This window comes from Ascaphus truei, chromosome 1 (assembly GCF_040206685.1).
Source record: "Ascaphus truei isolate aAscTru1 chromosome 1, aAscTru1.hap1, whole genome shotgun sequence".
NCBI classification, from domain to species: Eukaryota; Metazoa; Chordata; class Amphibia; order Anura; family Ascaphidae; genus Ascaphus; species Ascaphus truei.
In genome coordinates this window covers 441,996,551-442,015,786 of record NC_134483.1, presented here as the reverse complement: position 1 = coordinate 442,015,786, position 19,236 = coordinate 441,996,551, and the positions used below count along the sequence as shown (strand labels likewise).

Below are 19,236 nucleotides of genomic sequence, written 5' to 3'. Positions count from 1 at the left end.
TCTTGTTCTAATTATAGGTTAAAGCTGCAAAATTTCAGGCATTACTGAAATCCCTGCTCTCTGATTGGTTAAAATTCCGGGCATTATTCATTCAGTAATGCCCGGAATTTTTGCAGCTTGAAAGGTATTTATTTCAATGTGTTTATTTCCAGCCAATCAGCATTTCTTTTTTGTCAGAGACAGGGCAGGGGATTGGTCCATAGGTAGGAACAGCTCTGAGAAAGGGCAGGGGATTGGTCCGTAGGTAGCAGTAGGCAGTGACTCCTCCCCCTTCCGAACAGAGACGACAGATTCAGTGAGGAGGAAGATATAGAGAGTGTGTACTGTAGCTGCAAAGCAAGTGAGTGGCTCTCTGCAGTTTGTTTGTGGCTACAGTTTCTGTGTGTTTTTGTCAGTCAGTGTGTCTGCAGCAATGTGTGTGTCAGCAGCAGTGTTTGTGTGTGTCAGTGTGTCAGCAGCAGCAGCAGTGTGTCATTAGCAGCGTTTGTGTGTGTGTGTCAGTGTGGCAGCAGCAGTGTTTGTGTCAGTGTCAGCAGCAGCAGTGTGTGTGTGTCAGTGTGGCAGCAGCAGCAGTGTTTGTATGTGTCAGTGTGTCAGCAGCAGCAGTGTTTGTGTGTTTGTATGTGTCAGTGTGTCAATAGCAGCAACAGTGTTTTTGTCAGTATGTCAGCAGCAGTGTGTGTCAGTATGTCAGTGTGTCAGCAGCAGCAGCAGTGTTTGGGTGTTTGTATGTGTCAGTGTGTCAGCAGCAGCAGTGTTTGTGTGTTTGTATGTGTCAGTGTGTCAATAGCAGCAACAGTGTTTTTGTCAGTATGTCAGCAGCAGTGTGTGTCAGTATGTCAGTGTGTCAGCAGCAGCAGCAGTGTTTGGGTGTTTGTATGTGTCAGTGTGTCAGCCGCAGTGTGTGTGTGTCAGTGTGGCAGCAGCAGTGTTTATGTGTCAGTGTGTCAGCAGCAGCAGCAGTGTTTGTGTGTTTGTGTCAGTGTATCATCAGCAGTGTTTGTGTGTGTTTGTGTCAGTGTGTCATCAGTAGCAGCAACAGAGTTTGCATGTAGCAGTGTGTGTGTGTGTGTGTGTGTGTGTGTGTGTGTGTGTGTGTGTGTGTGTGTGTGTGTGTGTGTGTGTGTGTGTGTGTACACACAGAGGGGGCGGCAGTGTGTGGACATAGATAGCTGTCAGTGGGGGAAAGGGAAGGGGGAGGGGAAAATCCTGCTCAGCTCAAAATAGACTTTCTAGGGAGGTGCTATCAGGGTGAAACTTAAGCGTATAGGAGGAGAGAGGAAAGAACCCTATGTGATGCACTCAGCCCTACTAATGAAAATAATAAACTTTTATTTAATGATAGTTGAAAAATGCAAACATAACAAATATATTTAAAACCTAAAAAGTGTACTGTTCAGTTCTGATGTGCAATCACTCTAGATGACCAGGTAGTGTCATAGTTAGTGTGAAGCACAGTAGATTAGAGAAACTGTTGATTCTCACAATACTAGTATGACAATGATTTAGTCGATGCACAATGAATATAACCCTGTCAGGGAAGTAGCTAGTGTGCACTCTACATAGGTATTGTGATACACAAGCACTGGGAGCATTGATAGTGCAGCACTGTGTTATGAAGCTGCAGTGGGGTAAATAGCACTGCTGCATACACAGGAAGCCAAATGCAAACCCAGGCAGGGAAGGACCCCCCTGATGATAGATCAATGGGAGCGCTGCTGGGAGGTGGGTACAGGTAAGTATACCCTGTCGTTAACCTCATGAGGGGAGTCCAAACTAATAGCCAGAACTCACACTTTTGCAGCTCCTTCCAGGGGGGGGGGGGGATGTTATCACAACCCTGCTGTGTATATATACTGAGGGCTAGCCAGTGCCAGCAGGAGGTCTGATATACCTAGTTTCTAGCTAGTGGGATCCACATCTGTGGCCCACATCAAGGTATTAAGCTAATCTACAGAGCGTGAGCAAACTCCTGTGAGTTTGACACTGCAACAGTACAGCCGGCGTCGCTATGACGTCATCCCGACGTCCTCAGTATACAGTATATACACAGCAGGGTTGTGATAACATCCCCCCCCCCCCTGGAAGGAGCTGCAAAAGTGTGAGTTCTGGCTATTAGTTTGGAGTCCCCTCATGAGGTTAACGACAGGGTATACTTACCTGCACCCACCTCCCAGCAGCGCTCCCATTGATCTATCATCAGGGGGGTCCTTCCCTGCCTGGGTTTGCATTTGGCTTCCTGTGTATGCAGCAGTGCTATTTACCCCACTGCAGCTTCGTAACACAGTGCTGCACTATCAATGCTCCCAGTGCTTGTGTATCACAATACCTATGTAGAGTGCACACTAGCTACTTCCCTGACAGGGTTATATTCATTGTGCATCGACTAAATCATTGTCATACTAGTATTGTGAGAATCAACAGTTTCTCTAATCTACTGTGCTTCACACTAACTATGACACTACCTGGTCATCTAGAGTGATTGCACATCAGAACTGAACAGTACACTTTTTAGGTTTTAAATATATTTGTTATGTTTGCATTTTTCAACTATCATTAAATAAAAGTTTATTATTTTCATTAGTAGGGCTGAGTGCATCACATAGGGTTCTTTCCTCTCTCCTCCTATACGACATAGATAGCTGCAGTGTACTAAGTGTTTATAGAGGTGCTTTAATGTATTTACCATTTTATTTTAATAACAAAATCTATATAACTATACGAAAGTGTCTATTATTTATGAAAAAGCCTACAATAGTAATAATCCCCTCAGAACAGGGCATTACTGGCCAATAATGCCCTGTTCTTCAGGGATTATTATGTAAGTAAGATAATAATAATAGCATGTTTTTGTATAGCGCTGCTAGCTATACGTAGCGCTTTACAGAGACATTTTGCAGGCACAGGTCCCTGCCCCGTGGAGCTTACAATCTATGTTTTTGGTGCCTGAGGCACAGGGAGATAAAGTGACTTGCCCAAGGTCACAAGGAGCCGACACCAGGAATTGAACCAGGCTCCCCTGCTTCAAACTCTCAGTGCCACTCACTGTCTTTTACTCACTGAGCCACTCCTTCGCCCCAAGATCCATTTTACAGGGGCTCTATCAATGTAAAACGAGCTTCCACTGGTGTTGTTGTTATTGCACAATTACTACCCTGCAACTTAATATTACAAGGCATATCTTGTAGTATTTCATCACAGACTAAATCACCTTTATCAACACATCGCGAACTACTTAAGTAATATTCTTGACCACATTTACTGGACATGTATTGAGATATATATATGGTGGGTAAAAAAAGTTATGGTGGGTAAAAAAAGTGACTAAAACCCTCCACAGTGAAGCATAAAGCAACCGTAAATATTCCTGTATATTCATTTGCATGTCTTAGACAGGTCTGCAGCCCTGTCTTTCATCATTATCACCCAGCACACAGCACTTCCACTGCAGCAAGGGATTCTGGGAAATGACATGCAAATGAGCACACCACCTTTTATCTCATGCTCACATTACATGAGCAACCCTTAGCCAATGCATGCTGCTTTAAACACAGCTTTTAAACAAGGGCTTGGGAGATGCAAAGCCAGCAAACCCACTCACAGACATGTTTCAACCTTCATGGGTATCATCAGTGTGAGGTTGGTTGCAACAGGTTGAAACATGTCTGTGAGTGGGTTTGCTGGCTTTATGCTTTACTGTGGAGGGTTTTAGTCACTTTTTTTCCCACCATAACCTTAATAAGTCTGGTGATTACCGACTCTTATCTCATTTGAACAAATGCCAGCAACCAACCTCACACTGATGATACCCATCAAGGTTGAAACATGTCTGTGAGTGGGTTTGCTGGCTTTGCATCTCCCAAGCCCTTGCTTAAAAGCTGTGTTTAAAGCAGCATGCAATGGCTAAGGGTTGCTCATGTAATGTGAGCATGAGATAAAAGGTGGCACTGTGTGCTCATTTGCATGTCATTTCCCAGAATCCCTTGCTGCAGTGGAAGTGCTGTGTGCTGGGTGATAATGGTGAAAGACAGGGTTGCAGACCGGTCTAAGACATGCAAATGAATATACAGGAATATTTACAATTGCTATATATATATATATATATATATATATATATATATATATATATATATATAGTCCTGTCTGAGTCAGATGACCAAAATTAACCAATTCCCAATTTATTGCACATACATCACCTGGGATGATCAACTCATAATACAGAAAAACCTTTGACAATCTTCAGGAGTCTTAACCTGCGTGTGTCTTTTTTCTTGTACAGTATGTCATAGACTGTGGTTTGTGAATCATGTGCATGATCTCAGTTTCTTTTGGAGTTAAATGTAGACTCTGATCTATGTTAGATTCGAAAGTGATGTATCAATTTTATTATTCTACTGTATCAATCTAATTGATGTTATGCGATTAAGAATAATAAGTGCCTTAATTTCCTCAGACAACATTTTAATGTCTGACATAGCATGTGTTTCTATTGTAACCAGATGATCTCTTAAAACTAAAATTCCTCTCCGTAATTCATCAGCATTGGAATCAGAGATTTGACTTATCATAGACACAGAAGCACTCAACAAGAGTCCTGTGGTGATAAAGACATCAGCATTTCTATGGCTGGATTTACTACAGTAGAAACCTCACACTCATTAGTAGTATATACATCATCCTGAGAATATACAAGATCATTAAATGTGTGATTAGTACCCCATATTGCCTCTGCATAAGGCATATCAATAATATTTTCTGTGGTGCAAATGTCATATTCACAGGGTTTTTTTCCTACCACTTTGTGTTACTTACTTCAGAGAAAACGGAAGCACACCCCCTGCTGTGGAAGAAGGTTTGGAGCCATGAGGACATCACCAACCCTAACGTGAGTTTAGTCATTATCACATTGCTAATCCTCCATTTCGATACTCTTTGTTTGGACACTTTATTGTGAGGTCTCTTACTGCATTGCTTGTGGGGACCCTAGCCTGCTAGTCGGATTATAATGGAGGAGTGATTATTACTATGTTTGTACCATGTGTCTATGGGTTGGCATATCCCTAATTCATTATTCAGGGGTGTGTATACCACAGGAACCTTCATTGAACTTTATTTTTGTTCTATACAATTGATTGGCCTTTTTTGCAGAGCACCACACATTTTTTTCTTTTCTATTGTTTTAAATTGTAGCACATCAATAAAGAAATGTTTTTACTTACACAAGACCTGCACAACTCCTGACCTCGACTGGAGGGGTGCAGGCCTGACTTGCTGTTCAGCACACCATCCTACTGGAAATGTTTTCACTTTCTGCACTTCAATAAAGGAAATTGAATAGTTTGAAATTGTATTCATACTGTACATAAATGTTTTGACTAACAGTACACCATACTGTACACCTGTAAATGTTTTGAATTGCTGTACACTTTAAATGTTTTTAAATTGTATTTTTAAATAAATGTTTTTACTTACTCAATAAATGTTTTTGTACTTACTCCACCAATAAAAGAAAACGTTGATTTGTTTTAAATTGTTCCATTGTCTCCTTTTATACTGTAACAAAACAGTGTTTCTAGAACATATAGTACAGTACTGTCCAGGCATACTGTACAGTACTGTACTGTATACTGTAGGCATGCTCAGTACTGTACATCACAAGAGTATTAAAACAATACATGCTGTATGGGTATAGAATACACATATGTACTGGAATACATGTAGAATAAATGCATACTTTTTATTTTTCGGGTTTTAATAAACAGTATGTATATTAAAAAAAAGTATTGTATACTGTCTGAAAACAACAGCATACTGTTTCAGGTTTTCTATGAAGCTCTCAGTTATTCTATCCTACTCAATAACAACAGCCACTAAACTGTTGACTCCGGTACGTGGTTTTATAAATCCGATTCAGCAAAGTACAGGCATTGTTACACAAAGCGATATTATCCATCGAAATCCCTCCATTTGCCGTTTTCCGCATGAGATGACAAAGTTTTCTTTTCTGAGGAAAAATAAAAGTACAAGTTTTACTGTAATGATCAGTCAGTCCCACCAATAATTTTCTCGGGGGGCGTCTCCTGTTCACATGCGCACGCGCCTACTGTAGATGTGATGACACGCATATGCGTTTCAAGATGGTTCCAATGCGGCATGCGCCTAGCTTTCCACCAATTGTTCAGTATCTACTGTAGAAGCTGCTCAGCCAATGATATTGCTTACAGGAGAATCGCTTGACTGTGCATTGATATTGATATTTCAAAAAAAGAATAAAATACAGCAAGCAACATTACTCACATACTAGACTTTGCCAATCAGCTGGCGCCGAGCCACTGCCAGTCCCGTATTCTTGATTATATACGTAGTTGACAGGTCACAGCGGGATGACAGCTGATGAGGCTGGACAGCTGATGAGGCTGGAAATCGCTTTGGTACATGCAAGTTTGCTGGAATCTGTACGCGAAATCCGGCTCAGGTTGCAGGTATCCGGGCGGGGACAGACAGCAAGGGTTGCCGGTCACCAGGTTTCCACTGACGGTCGGACCGTTATTGGAAGCCGGTGCTGGCACTGGCGCATTGCTTGCCTGCGATTGACGTTTCTTAGTTGGTTTTAACATGACCTTTTGTCTTTTGAAGTCTCCATGATCAAAGATACGGGAAAAATCTGGTGCTACACACCAATACCCTCCTTTAACACCGTGTGCGGGATCAATACGAAAAAAACACGGATCAATACATAACTTTTTCCTTATTGCACGCTTCCACACATGAGCATCTGGTGAAAATTTGTAAAAGTCATAGTTTTCGATAAAGTACTGATAAATTTGACCAACTGTTGCCATCTTATCATCTGTTGCATTAATCGCGGCCCATATTAAATAAGCGTACGTTATGTCAGGTTTTTGACACACGGACTGCATTGGTGCACTCATGTCGGGACTCTCAGGACAATAAAACAACACCAGACACTGTGCATTTATTTTATAATATGAAAAGCCTAAATTGATACATTATTGTAACTTCTTCAGTACCAAGGTCAATTTACAATGGACCACTGTGGTATTTTTTTAAACACCTGCAAGTTGACACATTACTGAAGCGCATGCGCATTACAATTCATGAATATCTGCCACCTGGCGGATACACAAAGAATTGCAACCAATTAAATCCGAACCATTATCAATAAACACATCAATAAACACACCAACCGCGGGTGACGACGGCATGAATGCAACATGAATGTGGCATGAACGCGGTGAAGTGCGTGGCATTCGGAAAACATCCCCGGATAAAAATCGGAGATGACGGAAAATAAAAGGGGCCGCGGCTGTACGTGCCGAATCAAACCCAGAAAAATCCTTCGCTGGTGAAGCAGAGAAGATGGGACGTTCTCTGGAAGTGGAGGTGGAATTGCAACTCAATCCCAAAGAAGCTGAACTGGCAACTCTGTTGAGTGGAGAAAGTGCAGAAAGACAGCTTCAAGAAGGAAAACTCAAAGGGCTATTCTTAACTGCTCTGCAACTGTCACCATACAGTCTAGCTACAAAAAGATGAGCGCCCGATACAAGGGAAATCTCATGACCATGCACTCACAAAAAAGAAGATTATACTTGGAAAAAGTCCTCTTCAAACGACTGAGGAGTGCTGAGCTCAAGCACCTTCGGGAGAAGACCCAAATTAACTGGAGAAAGGGCTCCAATCCCAGCAGGACTGACGGTTCTCTTCCTCCATCCACTCTCATTTAAGTCACAGAATGATCTCGAATGAAAGTGGAAGGATGGACTTTGGCAGTGGCAAGCCCGAGTTTCCCACAAACAGGGGAGGTATGTAACAGGGAACTTATCCCTGTTCAGAATATGCCACTAATCCAGTAGTGAGTTGGTTAATTGGATCCAGCAGTTAACCGACTTCACCTGGCTGATTAGAGGTTTGTTAGAAAAAGCCTATTCCCAGAAACAGGAAGGAGATTTTCCTCAGTACACAAGGGTGCTGACAAGAGGAAAGAGGTCTTGAGCAGAAAGGCTCTGCTGAGATTAAGACACCCAAATACCTATATTCCTGGACACAGGGGACCCAGGAACCTACCAGAGACTGACATGAAGGGCCACCTGCTTTAAGGTATCTCTTGAGACTTTGGGGAATAGGGTGGTAATGGGATTATCCCTCAAGCCCTGGAGAAAGGGGCTGGGGAAGTAAGTTAGCCCTTAAACAGAGATAGGCGTTTGTTGTTTTCATATGTTTTGCTGTGTTAAAAGGGACAGGCGCAATAAAGCCTTATTTTAATTTCACCTTAAAAACGGTCTCCATTGCATACCTCTGCACACATCTCTTACACTATGTAAAACCGCAGGCATAAGCTTAACCTTTGAGTGCCAGAGGGGTTAGTGTGCATGGTCCATCCAGCACAGTGTTCACTTTCAATAGCGGCCACGTGACAGTGGTGGTCATTTTGGATGAAACAGAAGAAGAAGAATCCTCCTCCATTTCCTCACTGGTTAAATTGTGTCCTTCACTCCATGAGAACGTAGGATGCGATTGTAAGGTTAAAACTGTCTTCTGTCTTCTGGAATTGATAAGGTTAAACAGAATACGCTGGCCTTGCTATTTTCACGGGAGGCTATCGTAAATAGCTTCAGACCAACTGTTTCATGCCTGTCAAAATATTGTTAAAACAAGACTACAGAGGATAGGGCTGCCTTATAAGTCACCATTGTATATGTCTCTTGCTCAGCAGTTAAATGTTTTAAGCTCTACAGAAAAGGCATTATGTGAAGGATACATGTAAATTTAGATGTGTACCCATATTTGTAACAGATGACAACTGTATTTTTGTCCCTGCCTTGTGTATATAAACCTGCTTGTGAACCATTAAAATTTAGTTGTAAGAACTCAGCCAAGGTGCCTCCCTGAATTCTTACAGCTCCGAGCTCGTATGCTATACTAATTGAAATAATTATATATCTGTTGCATTTCAGTAGCTCCCGGGAGAAAAGGTTTTGCTTGCCCTAGAAGGACCTGATCTGTAGAGATCTAACAGTTTTGGTGACAGAAGTGGAATTTCGCACAGGAAAAAGGGTGAGTAAAGATTCTTTTTATTTGTTTCTCACCTTTTCCTCTGCGAAACTAAACAACCTAAATTTATAAGGGCATTTGTTTAATCGTGGGTAAGTCTCTTTAATCAAGAGTAAGTCCCCGATTTATGTAACAAAGGGTGAGTCCCTATTTTTTAATCAAGTGTACAGTAAGTCCCTGATAAGTAAAACGGACAGTATATGATTTCAAATAGCATGGCAATTTAAGTTAAGATAAGTTAAGTTAAAATTGTTTAAAGTTAAGTTAATAATTGTTTATTAATACGTGCGCATAAAGTGTTAAGATTTATTTCCTGTATAAACTCATTATGGGCACTAACATTTTGTCATCTAATGAACTTACACTAACCTGTCAGCCCTCGCATAACCCCCTCCCTCACTGTCAGTGGTAAAATCAGCTGTCTCTCTCTCGCCTGTATGTATTGTAATAAGCAGCTGCAAGTAGCCCCCACCTTTTTTCCTCCAGCTATTTTTACACAGGCATAGGAATGTACTAAAAATCGTGAATCGCAGCATGGCTCTTAGGAAAAACGAAACATGCAAACTCAAATTATTTGTGCAACATTAACTGAGTATGAGTATATATTAAGTTTAAATTAATAATATTTTCCCGTCTGAATTGAAAAGTGGAAAACAAGAGTATAACAGGTATAGGTTTCTTTTTCCCTCAGAATGTTTTATTTTTAAGTATGGATATGGTAAAAACAGGTTGATTGATTGAGTAATACCTGTGTGTGTGCTTGTAAGAATCTGGGTGAATTCTATCTATGTGAAAGTGTTATTTGCATTGAATAATAAGAATACCGGTGTATTGTATGTATACAAAATGACTAATTCAGGACTTGCAAATGCTTTTAAAATAAGAATATAATTAATTGCTCATGTTGAAATTTAATTTCTAAAAGGTGTACACCACCACTATAATATAAACTAATTTACACTGGGCAGGGGAAAGTTTGGGGTATCTGTGGAGAAAAAAGAATAAAGAAAGGATGAATTATTTTTGTAAACAGTCCAGTCACTGGAATAATAAGGATGTTTATCGTACTGGCCAGGCGATTTATTTCCTTAACCAGAATTATAATTCTTTTCCTCTAAGTCTCCACAGATAAAATCAGGTGAATAAGTTATATAGTATAACAGGCGAAATATATTCTAGACACAAAGCTAACTAGAAGCTCAGCATTTTAAAAAAAAAATAGTTTAAAAAAAAAAAAAAGTTAATTATGATATGAAGAAAAAAAAGGATATCTTTATTAATTTATTCTGCAGGATCAAACTGTTTTGTTTTCCTATTTATTAAAATAGGTGAGAAAATATGTGTCTGTTATTTTTTTGTAAAAACTGGTTGAATGTGTGAAAGAAGCGTAAAATTCTGTTTGTTTTGTATCTGCGCTTTGTGCTCTTTTTGTGTATAATCAGTAACTAAACTATCTAAAAGTATATGTTAAAGCCTACAATTTTCTGTTTAACAAAGATCCAGTTTTAAGTTTTGAATACCAGAAACATTGTCGGGCTGTGTGAAGAGCTGCATATTTCAAGCTGTCCCAAATTGTATTGCAGTAACCAGTAATTAACCATTTTTTCTGTTACAAGGTTTTGGCAGGAAGCCCAGAGAGTTATTTGAGCTTGTTATATGGCTTGAAATGGAAAAAGGTGTAAATTGATTAATATACACTGGCGACACACTTTATTCGAGCTCGGCTAGTCCCACGAATTCGGGTATACCCGGGTGTATTGAGGTTTGTGACTGTTTTCTGCCCGAGTGCATTGAGTTATTTTCCGGCAGGGATTGAAACATTTTATTCCCGTTGGCTGCAATACTGCACAGTACATATATATATACTGCATTACAATTCATGAATTTATGCCATCTGGTAGACACGCGAAGCATTGCAGCCTATTAAATCCTAATCATTATCATTTAACAGATCAGCCGCCCATCAGCCAGGCATGAACCCAGGCTGGGAAGGCAAATGCAACGGGGCTTGTCAGAGGTGAGGAGCGGCGCATTCCAGGTATCTGCCAGGTACATACCGGGTATTTGCTCGAATAAAGTGTGTCGGTGCAGTAGAGCTCAAATAAACAGAGGACAGTAACCCAGAATGAGCACTCTAAACACCTGGTGGGTGGGTAACGAAGTGGTTAAAACTTAAATCTTTAATATCCGTGTAAAATGGGGATTAAAATGGGGATTAAAACAAATATTAAATGCTCAGACCCTATAGTATGAACACAATGTAATGTTCTGGATCACTGATGAACTGCATAGCATCACTAAACTAGTGTCTTGCAGTGGGAACAGGTGGATAAAGTAACCACTAGTCCAATGTAATCAGCACAGAAACTCTAGTGCTGAGCCATGTATAAGTGTGCAGACCCTGAAATAGCAGTAAAGCACGTACAAGGAAAACGGCCCCTGGCCAGGTCTGCCAGTATACTAATAATAATAATAATAGCATGTTCTTCTATAGTGCTGCTGGTTGTGCGCAGCGCTTTGCAGAGACATTTTTGCAGGCACGGGTCCCTGCCCCGTGGAGCTTACAGTCTACGTTTTTGGTGCCTGAGGCACAGGGAGATAGAGTGACTTGCCCGGAGTCTCGGGGAGCCGACACTGGAAATTTAACCAGGCTCCCCTGCTTCAAGCTCTCAGTGCCAGTCGGTGTCGTTACTCACTGAGCCACTCTGTCTCATATACTAGAGGGTTCTCTATGGAATTATTTTTCTGCAAAGTTGATCAAATATTTAATATTTTATCATTTTTAACCATCTTTTTCTCTCAAATGTGTCCCACCTATAAATCTGTGTCTATAAGTTTTTATGCTACAGGTTGTTCTTTCAGCAAATCAGATGCTATTTTGTGTTCTAAAAGTTTCTGTCAGAAGACTATAGCAGATTATATTTATATTCAGTAGGGTTGTTTTGAGATTTTTTTTATGAAAATGTTATACCCAAAGGTTTTAGGTTAGTTTTGCTATACATCAAGCAATTCCATTAAGGTTATGCTTTAAATGCTGTTATCCTTTATGTGATATTGTTCACATGTAATACAAGTGAACAAAAGGAGGGTGTTATGGCTGTTATTATTGCTGGCTGCCCCTGAAACCATATGGCAAGGGCTGAGAGTGTCAGCTCTTGGCTCTTGGGTATAATATTGTACCTTACTATGTTGCCTGTAATTTTTCCTTTTTATACCCCCACATGGGTATAAACTAGGAACTGTGTATGTAGGGTTAACTATGTAAGCCCAGTGGGCTAGTTAATGCATTCTCTGTGTATTCCCTTTGCCTCATGGGCCTGCAGCTGCCTGTGCGAGCTTATAAGTGGATTGCCTTGTATGGGTGGCCCCTTATGAGAAATAGCTGCAGAGCAGAGTCTCCTGGCACATGAGGGAAAAAGTGGAGGGGGGGATATTTTGGCCTGTCTTGTCTGCCAGCAAGGTATTCTTAGCTGGTGTCTTAGAGAAGAGAAGGTTTTAGAACCCCACATGATAGGTGCAAATAGTGGAGTGCAAGCTCTTGTGTTTACATGTTTGTTTTATGTGTTCTAAAACCTGCAATGCATTGTGTTTGTCCTGTGATTTAAACCCAGGTTGGTGAATTAGCATGTGAATTACATGTGAATAAGCATTCCAATGCCCCAGCTCAGATATTGAGTGCCTGAAAAGTGAACTGACCCTGTTATTTTCTATGTCATATTCCCTTAGCGGAACTGTGAAATTTCTTGTGTGTCAGTTTTAGGAGGATATTTGGGTGGAAATATAGTTATTTTGGTTGCAGGAGTTGTGGGGCCAAAGTGCTGGTAGTCACTTAATTTTCCCCAGCAAGCAGGCATGATTTGACGGAACGCAGTGTGAATTACACCGGGGCCTCCCTGTGCCCCCAGACTCCTGGATTTTGAGTCCAAATCTCCCCAAGTTATTTTCCTAATAAGTATAAGGTCCCCCAAAGTATATTCTCTGTTTCTTGTGTTAGTGAAGTTTTCAAGGTCTTATCCGAATGAACCACCGTTTATTTTTCTGCCTGTTTTGCCTTGTAATTGATCCCTTAAATATAAAGGTGTATTTGGCCTGGCCTAATGTGACAATCAGATATCATTTTCTCTCATGGGAAGACCAATGGTCACCCTAGGTACCTTGTAGATTTAATGTTGTATGATTATGCTCTAAACAGACAATTTTAATCAGCATCTATTGTGTGAAAATAATGCAATTGTCTGAGTGTCTCATGTCCAGGTGCAGTCCTTCCAATTAGATGAAGATAAAGGTGACGCAAAAGCGCTTTTCATCTAAAGTGGAGAGCCCTATTCCAGATTCTACCCAGTCAGAGTATTTTTCCTGGATCCATGTTACACAAGTGCACCCACAGTCGCTTCAAAATTAAACCTCAACAAAGGAGGGATGGCCTAAAGACACAGCCTTTCTCAGTTGGTGTTTTGGTTCATAAGAAAACCCGGCACTAACCAAGAAAAAAAGGAGAAAAGTTCATAGGAAGAAAATTCGGACCTCAACATATGAACTTTGAACTTTTTAATAACCTTTCTTTTTACAGGTTTTATTATTTTAATTACAATGTTTATTCTATTAGGTTTATATACTATAAGTGGTGTCCACATGAAGATGATAGGGTAGTAACAAGAATATTTTGTTATATAATGGAATCCTGGTAAACAAAGCCCACATCTTAGTGCAATATATCCCAATGTACTATACATACCAAATAAATTGCACCCCAGGAACACGAGAGTTATATTTAACCCCTTGGAAAAAGACAAGATGCTATAAGATATTTGTAGAACTATATATATAAGAAATTGGTTATGAAGGGAGTAGAAATACAAGTTTACCCTAGGGAAATTATTGACTCTGTGATAGAAGGATAGATAAATTATTATCCTGCAACTAGACCAGGTTATGTTATTTGGGAAAGTGGTTCCAGTGTTTGAAGGTAGAGATGAGGGTTGGGATTTGTTGGGACTTGGTGGTTAGATTATTTCGCTGGGAGCGAAGCTAGTGGATGTTTTTGTATGTGTGTCTGTCCTACTCATTACTCTCTGTGTTATGAACAGCAAAACTTTGGTCCTGAAGTGCGTTGCAACCCCCCCACCGATGCTATGTCTTTTTTTGGTGATGAAGATGTCAGCAGTCCCCCAGAAGAAGAGATCGAGAAAAAAGAAATCAACTGGGCCAATACAATGGCCAGAAAGGAATCAAGTTATGTACTATGGGACTATTTTTTTGGTCCGGCAGGACTATGATATGGTTAACTGTTCTTTAAAAAGACTGTCTCTAAAGGAAGAGGGGGCTGAGACGATTGGAAAAGAGGAAGGTGGGGAGGTCACCCAAGGGCGTGTGTCAACCACAAGGAAAGGATCACAAGTCAACCATTTTGCCTATGGCAGCCATTTTGTCTGTTCCGATATTCTGAGTAAATGTAATATGTAAGATGTATGTGTTGGGCAGTCGCTCCTAGGAAATATTAACCCACACCAACCCCCACTTATGCTCAGAAATAGAATTTAAATAATGTTCATCATACCTAAGCAAAGAATACGAAATTGAAAGGCATTAATTATTAAAAATAGCTCAGTTAAGAGAGTAGTGGGAGGTCTAATACCCTTTTAGGAATGTATGATTTATATGCAAAAGGGGATTTTTCAGTAGTCAATATAAATGCTGTTTTTTCACGATACTAAAAGACGCTATTTTTAAGGTTCAGCAATAGATAAGGACAGTAGTTTTGCAAAATTGTATGGCATTGGGTTATCTGATGGCAGCACAAGGAGGGGTTTGTAAATTAGTGGGTAAAGAATGCCGTTCTTATATTGACACCCAATCAAAAACTTTACACCATGATATGGATACTCTAGCAGAAATTTAATCTAGAATGCGAGAGGAAACAAAAGAGTTTGATTTTACATTTGGCCTTGAAAATTGGCTCGATATATTGGGAATTAAATTCTTTTCGGAATTAGGATAATCGCAGGTTTATTACTCTGTGTGTATGAATTAATCTAGATGGCTAAAAGTGTAATCAGCTCTATTTTTTGCCAAAGAAAGATGTTTCTGCTTCTAGCTCGACCATTATGTATATGCCTCCCACAAAGAGAGCGAGAAATACCAATAGTCTTGGTACTCGTCAACCACCCATATGTTCATCTCTGATTATCAAACGAGATACCTAAAAGAGATAGGTTTCTGCAGGCACATGGTCTCTTGGAGGTTTCTTCCTTGGAGTTTTTCCTCTCCTGAGTGGTTTGCAGAAGAATAAATGGGATTGGTCAATTGGTTTGTTCTTTCAGAACAAAAGGAGGTAATGTAAGGTTAAAACTGTCTTCTGTCTTCTGGAATTGATAAGGTTAAACAGAATACGCTGGCCTTGCTATTTTCATGGGAGGCTATCGTAAATAGCTTCAGACCAACTGTTTCATGCCTGTCAAAATATTGTTAAAACAAGACTACAGAGGATAGGGCTGCCTTATAAGTCACCATTGTATATGTCTCTTGCTCAGCAGTTAAATGTTTTAAGCTCTACAGAAAAGGCATTATGTGAAGGATACATGTAAATTTAGATGTGTACCCATATTTATAACAGATGACAACTGTATTTTTGTCCCTGCCTTGTGTATATAAACCTGCTTGTGAACCATTAAAATTTAGTTGTAAGAACTCAGCCAAGGTGCCTCCCTGAATTCTTACAGCTCCGAGCTCGTATGCTATACTAATTGAAATAATTATATATCTGTTGCGTTTCAGTAGCTCCCAGGAGAAAAGGTTTTGCTTGCCCTAGAAGGACCTGATCTGTAGAGATCTAACAGCGATCTAACCCAGAAAAATAGCCCTTTGAACATGACACAGTCAATATGTCCTGGGACACTAAAAGGATTAAAGGGATACATGTTAAAGTTGATAAGAAGCAAAAAGGGACACACCGTGAGTGTTTATTTTCATGTCAACACCCAGAATCCCTGGCTGTAGTGGAAGCATTACATGCTGTGTAATTATCCAGAACCCATTCAAACATTGCAAACATTACTTTTAGCACCATCAGATATTCCTCTTTCTGCTGAACGATCATGCAGGACATACATCAAATTTTTTAATGTGCCAGATGTAGCAACTGCAAAAGTGAAAGTAATATTTTATATATCTTGTGTTGCTGTATGTCCATTTATTTACCAGGTTTAATCAGGAAACCTATGAACATTGATTGTATACTTCATGTTTCTGCCAGTTTTTAATTAAGTGTTCAAGTAAATCTGTACTGAGGCATTTACATTCCTATGATATAAATCCACTCAAAATAGTAGGTCAAACCAGGGTCGCTGACATGGGGGTACAGCCAGGACTCCTGTCCCAGGCCTGGTGAGTCATGGGGCCCTTGACCATTTGCCTGCAAACCTAACTTGTAGGGCCGGATTCGCAGAGGTTCCCATCAGAGCAGAGGGGGCCAGCTGGAAGGAGTTTGTAGAGGTGTCTGTCACCGAAAGGGCCTGCTGGAGGGTGTCTATAGAAGTGCCTGTCAGAGGAAGCATACTGTAGGCTCATGGAAGGGAGGGCCCTCTGACTGGCACCTCAGTAGACAATCTAAAGAAGGCCCATCTGACAGGCACCTCTGAAGGCCCCCTTAATCCTCCAAGGCTTCAGGAAGGCACACTTCACCCCCCCCCTATTTTAGCCATCACTGCCCCCCAGGTCACTGCCTATACCCCTAGGCCAATACTTCTGTATTCTCCTTATCCCACTCAGGTCCAGAACTACCCCCGAAGATCCATAGATCAATAACTAACCCCACCTCCAGGTCCATAACGATCTTCTCCCCCATCCCAGTCCATAACTATCCCCCAGGTATGTAAATGCCCCCAGTCCATAATCACCCTCAACCCCCAAGTCTATATCTACTCCCTTCAGGCCTATATCTCCTTCTACCCTCCCAGAAAGGCCAATATCTCCTACCCACCCCCAGGGCCATATCTCCTACTCTTTCCCCTTTCTCTACCTCTGCCTCAGGAAGCAGGGGTGGGCCCATGGACTGTACCTATCCCTTATAGGCTGCACACAGGCCATGAGTCATCACCGCACTCCTGTCCAACAAAGGAGGAGCACAAGGGGGGTCAAGAGCCCAGAGATTTAGCCTGTTACTGTCCTGAACTTATTTGGGACTTACATAACAGATATACTATGGGGAAAGAGATGTACTATGGGACATACCCTGTTACATATACAATACACAATAGTGGGTTGCTAGCTCAGGAGCTCAGCCTGTATGCCTTAAGGGCCCACTCGACAAGTGGGGAAGCATTAATTACCCCATGCAAGAGACGGATAATGTATCCTTTACTATGGGTAAAAAGTACCACCACAGTGAATGAATGAGATTTGCCCAGGGGATGTAGTCCAGAGTAATATTGTTTGCCACAAGTTCCTTGCAAGCAACCAATATGTCAATATCTGTGAAGCATTGTTGACGGCTGTCAAATAAAGCACCTATTTGTTTATAAAATGTCCTGGTGCCCATCCTTCTATATTTAAGCATTCATGACTAGCCTGCTCTTACCCAGCACCCTGCAAAGGCCTAAGAGAGAGTGCAGGGTAAGGAGGGTTGCAGTAGCAGCCAATGTTTTCGTGCATGCAAGCAGCTTAATCAGAGATACATTATACAGCAAAATGATACATATTTACACCATAAACACGAAGAGTCTAGGAATATGGAAAAACCGGAGCACAGCTGCAAAAATCAAAGGGCTACAATACTGGAGCTAAGTTAAAAGTCTGTCATGGAACAAGAACTGCACTTCTGTTTCACCCCCCCCCCCTTTCCTTGCAGTTCTGCCTGTCTGTTTCTCAGTTCCAGCTGCATGTGTTTTGCTCTGTGCACACACACAGTGCCCGTGTGACAGACACAGTGCTATTTCCCCTATCCCAGCAGAGATGCAACATTATTGCTACTGCACCGACACACTTTATTCGAGCAAATACCTGGTATGTACCTGGCAGATACCTGGAATGCGCCACTCCTCACCTCTGACAAGCCCCGTTGCATTTGCCTTCCCAGCCTTGGTTCATGCCTGGCTGATGGGCGGCTGATCTGTTAAATGATAATGATTAGGATTTAATAGGCTGCAATGCTTCGCGTGTCTACCAGATGGCATAAATTCATGAATTGTAATGCAGTATATATATATATACTGTGCAGTATAGCAGCCAGCGGGAATAAAATGCTTCAATCCCTGCTTGGAAAATAACTCAATGCACTCGGGCAGAAAACAGTCACAAACCTCAATACACCCGGGTATACCCGAATTCGTGGGACTAGCCAAGCTCGAATAAAGTGTGTCGCCAGTGTACATGTTGTAGCTCCCTCAGACATTTCTGTGAGTTGCTATAGCAGCCCCAGCCTTTCTCCCAAATGGGCTAGTCTGCTTTCTCCCCCTCTGCTCTGCCCACAGATGGTCTGTTCCCAGGCTATCTTGCTACCCAGCATACATTGGGACTTCCTTTTCCACCTTCACCACCGGCTGAGTGAATACCCTGCTGTAACTGCTGTAGTGGTAGGATTACCATTTTCACCTGCCCTTAACTACCAAGCACCCACAGAGAGGCATTATCTAAACACCAATATCTCTTCACAAGTGCCTGTCTTTTACCCTACTTTCCCTCAATAAAGTGAAGAAAAGATACAGAACTTGTTGTGCTTTGAAAAACTTACAGCACAATATTGACTTGACACGTGACAGCCGCGTGCGAACCGCCATCGCAGACGCCAAAAGCGAGAGAAAAGCGAGAGAAAAGAGCTCCTCCTGGAGACTGCATCGCAGCACTCAAGCACATCCAGGCACTCATCAAGGTCATCAAGGTCAGCAAGATCAGCGCAATCTCATCCGTCAAGTGCAAGCGCAAACGCCACCAAGGCGCGAGCCACCGCAGAGGCCGCACGTGCCAGGGCCGCATATGCTCAGAAAGAGGCAGTCATGAAACTAGAAAGGGCCGCTTAGAAGAGGAGGAGCAGGCAGCCACTGCCACTGCCGCACGGAAAAAGACAGAGGTGGACGTTAACCTAGAGGCCCTAAATCAAGAGAAGGAAGCCGCCGCCGCCATAGCCCAAGCTGAAGTCCTAGAAGCAGCTGCGAGACAGGACGGCGGGGA

General features: G+C 41.5%; 1 long non-coding RNA gene across 2 annotated transcripts; it reads left to right on the top strand.

The window, feature by feature from the left end:
- The first annotated feature begins 286 nt into the window (after positions 1 to 286).
- On the top strand, positions 287 to 15,723 carry LOC142503600 (uncharacterized). Of its 2 annotated transcripts, XR_012804048.1 has the most exons (4): positions 287 to 340; positions 4,818 to 4,885; positions 8,976 to 9,075; positions 13,327 to 15,723. It is a non-coding gene; the product is annotated as an uncharacterized LOC142503600 (long non-coding RNA). The 2 variants fall into 2 exon arrangements; XR_012804049.1 differs by lacking the exons at positions 8,976 to 9,075; positions 13,327 to 15,723 and adding an exon at positions 5,191 to 5,396.
- The last annotated feature ends 3,513 nt before the right edge of the window (positions 15,724 to 19,236 follow it).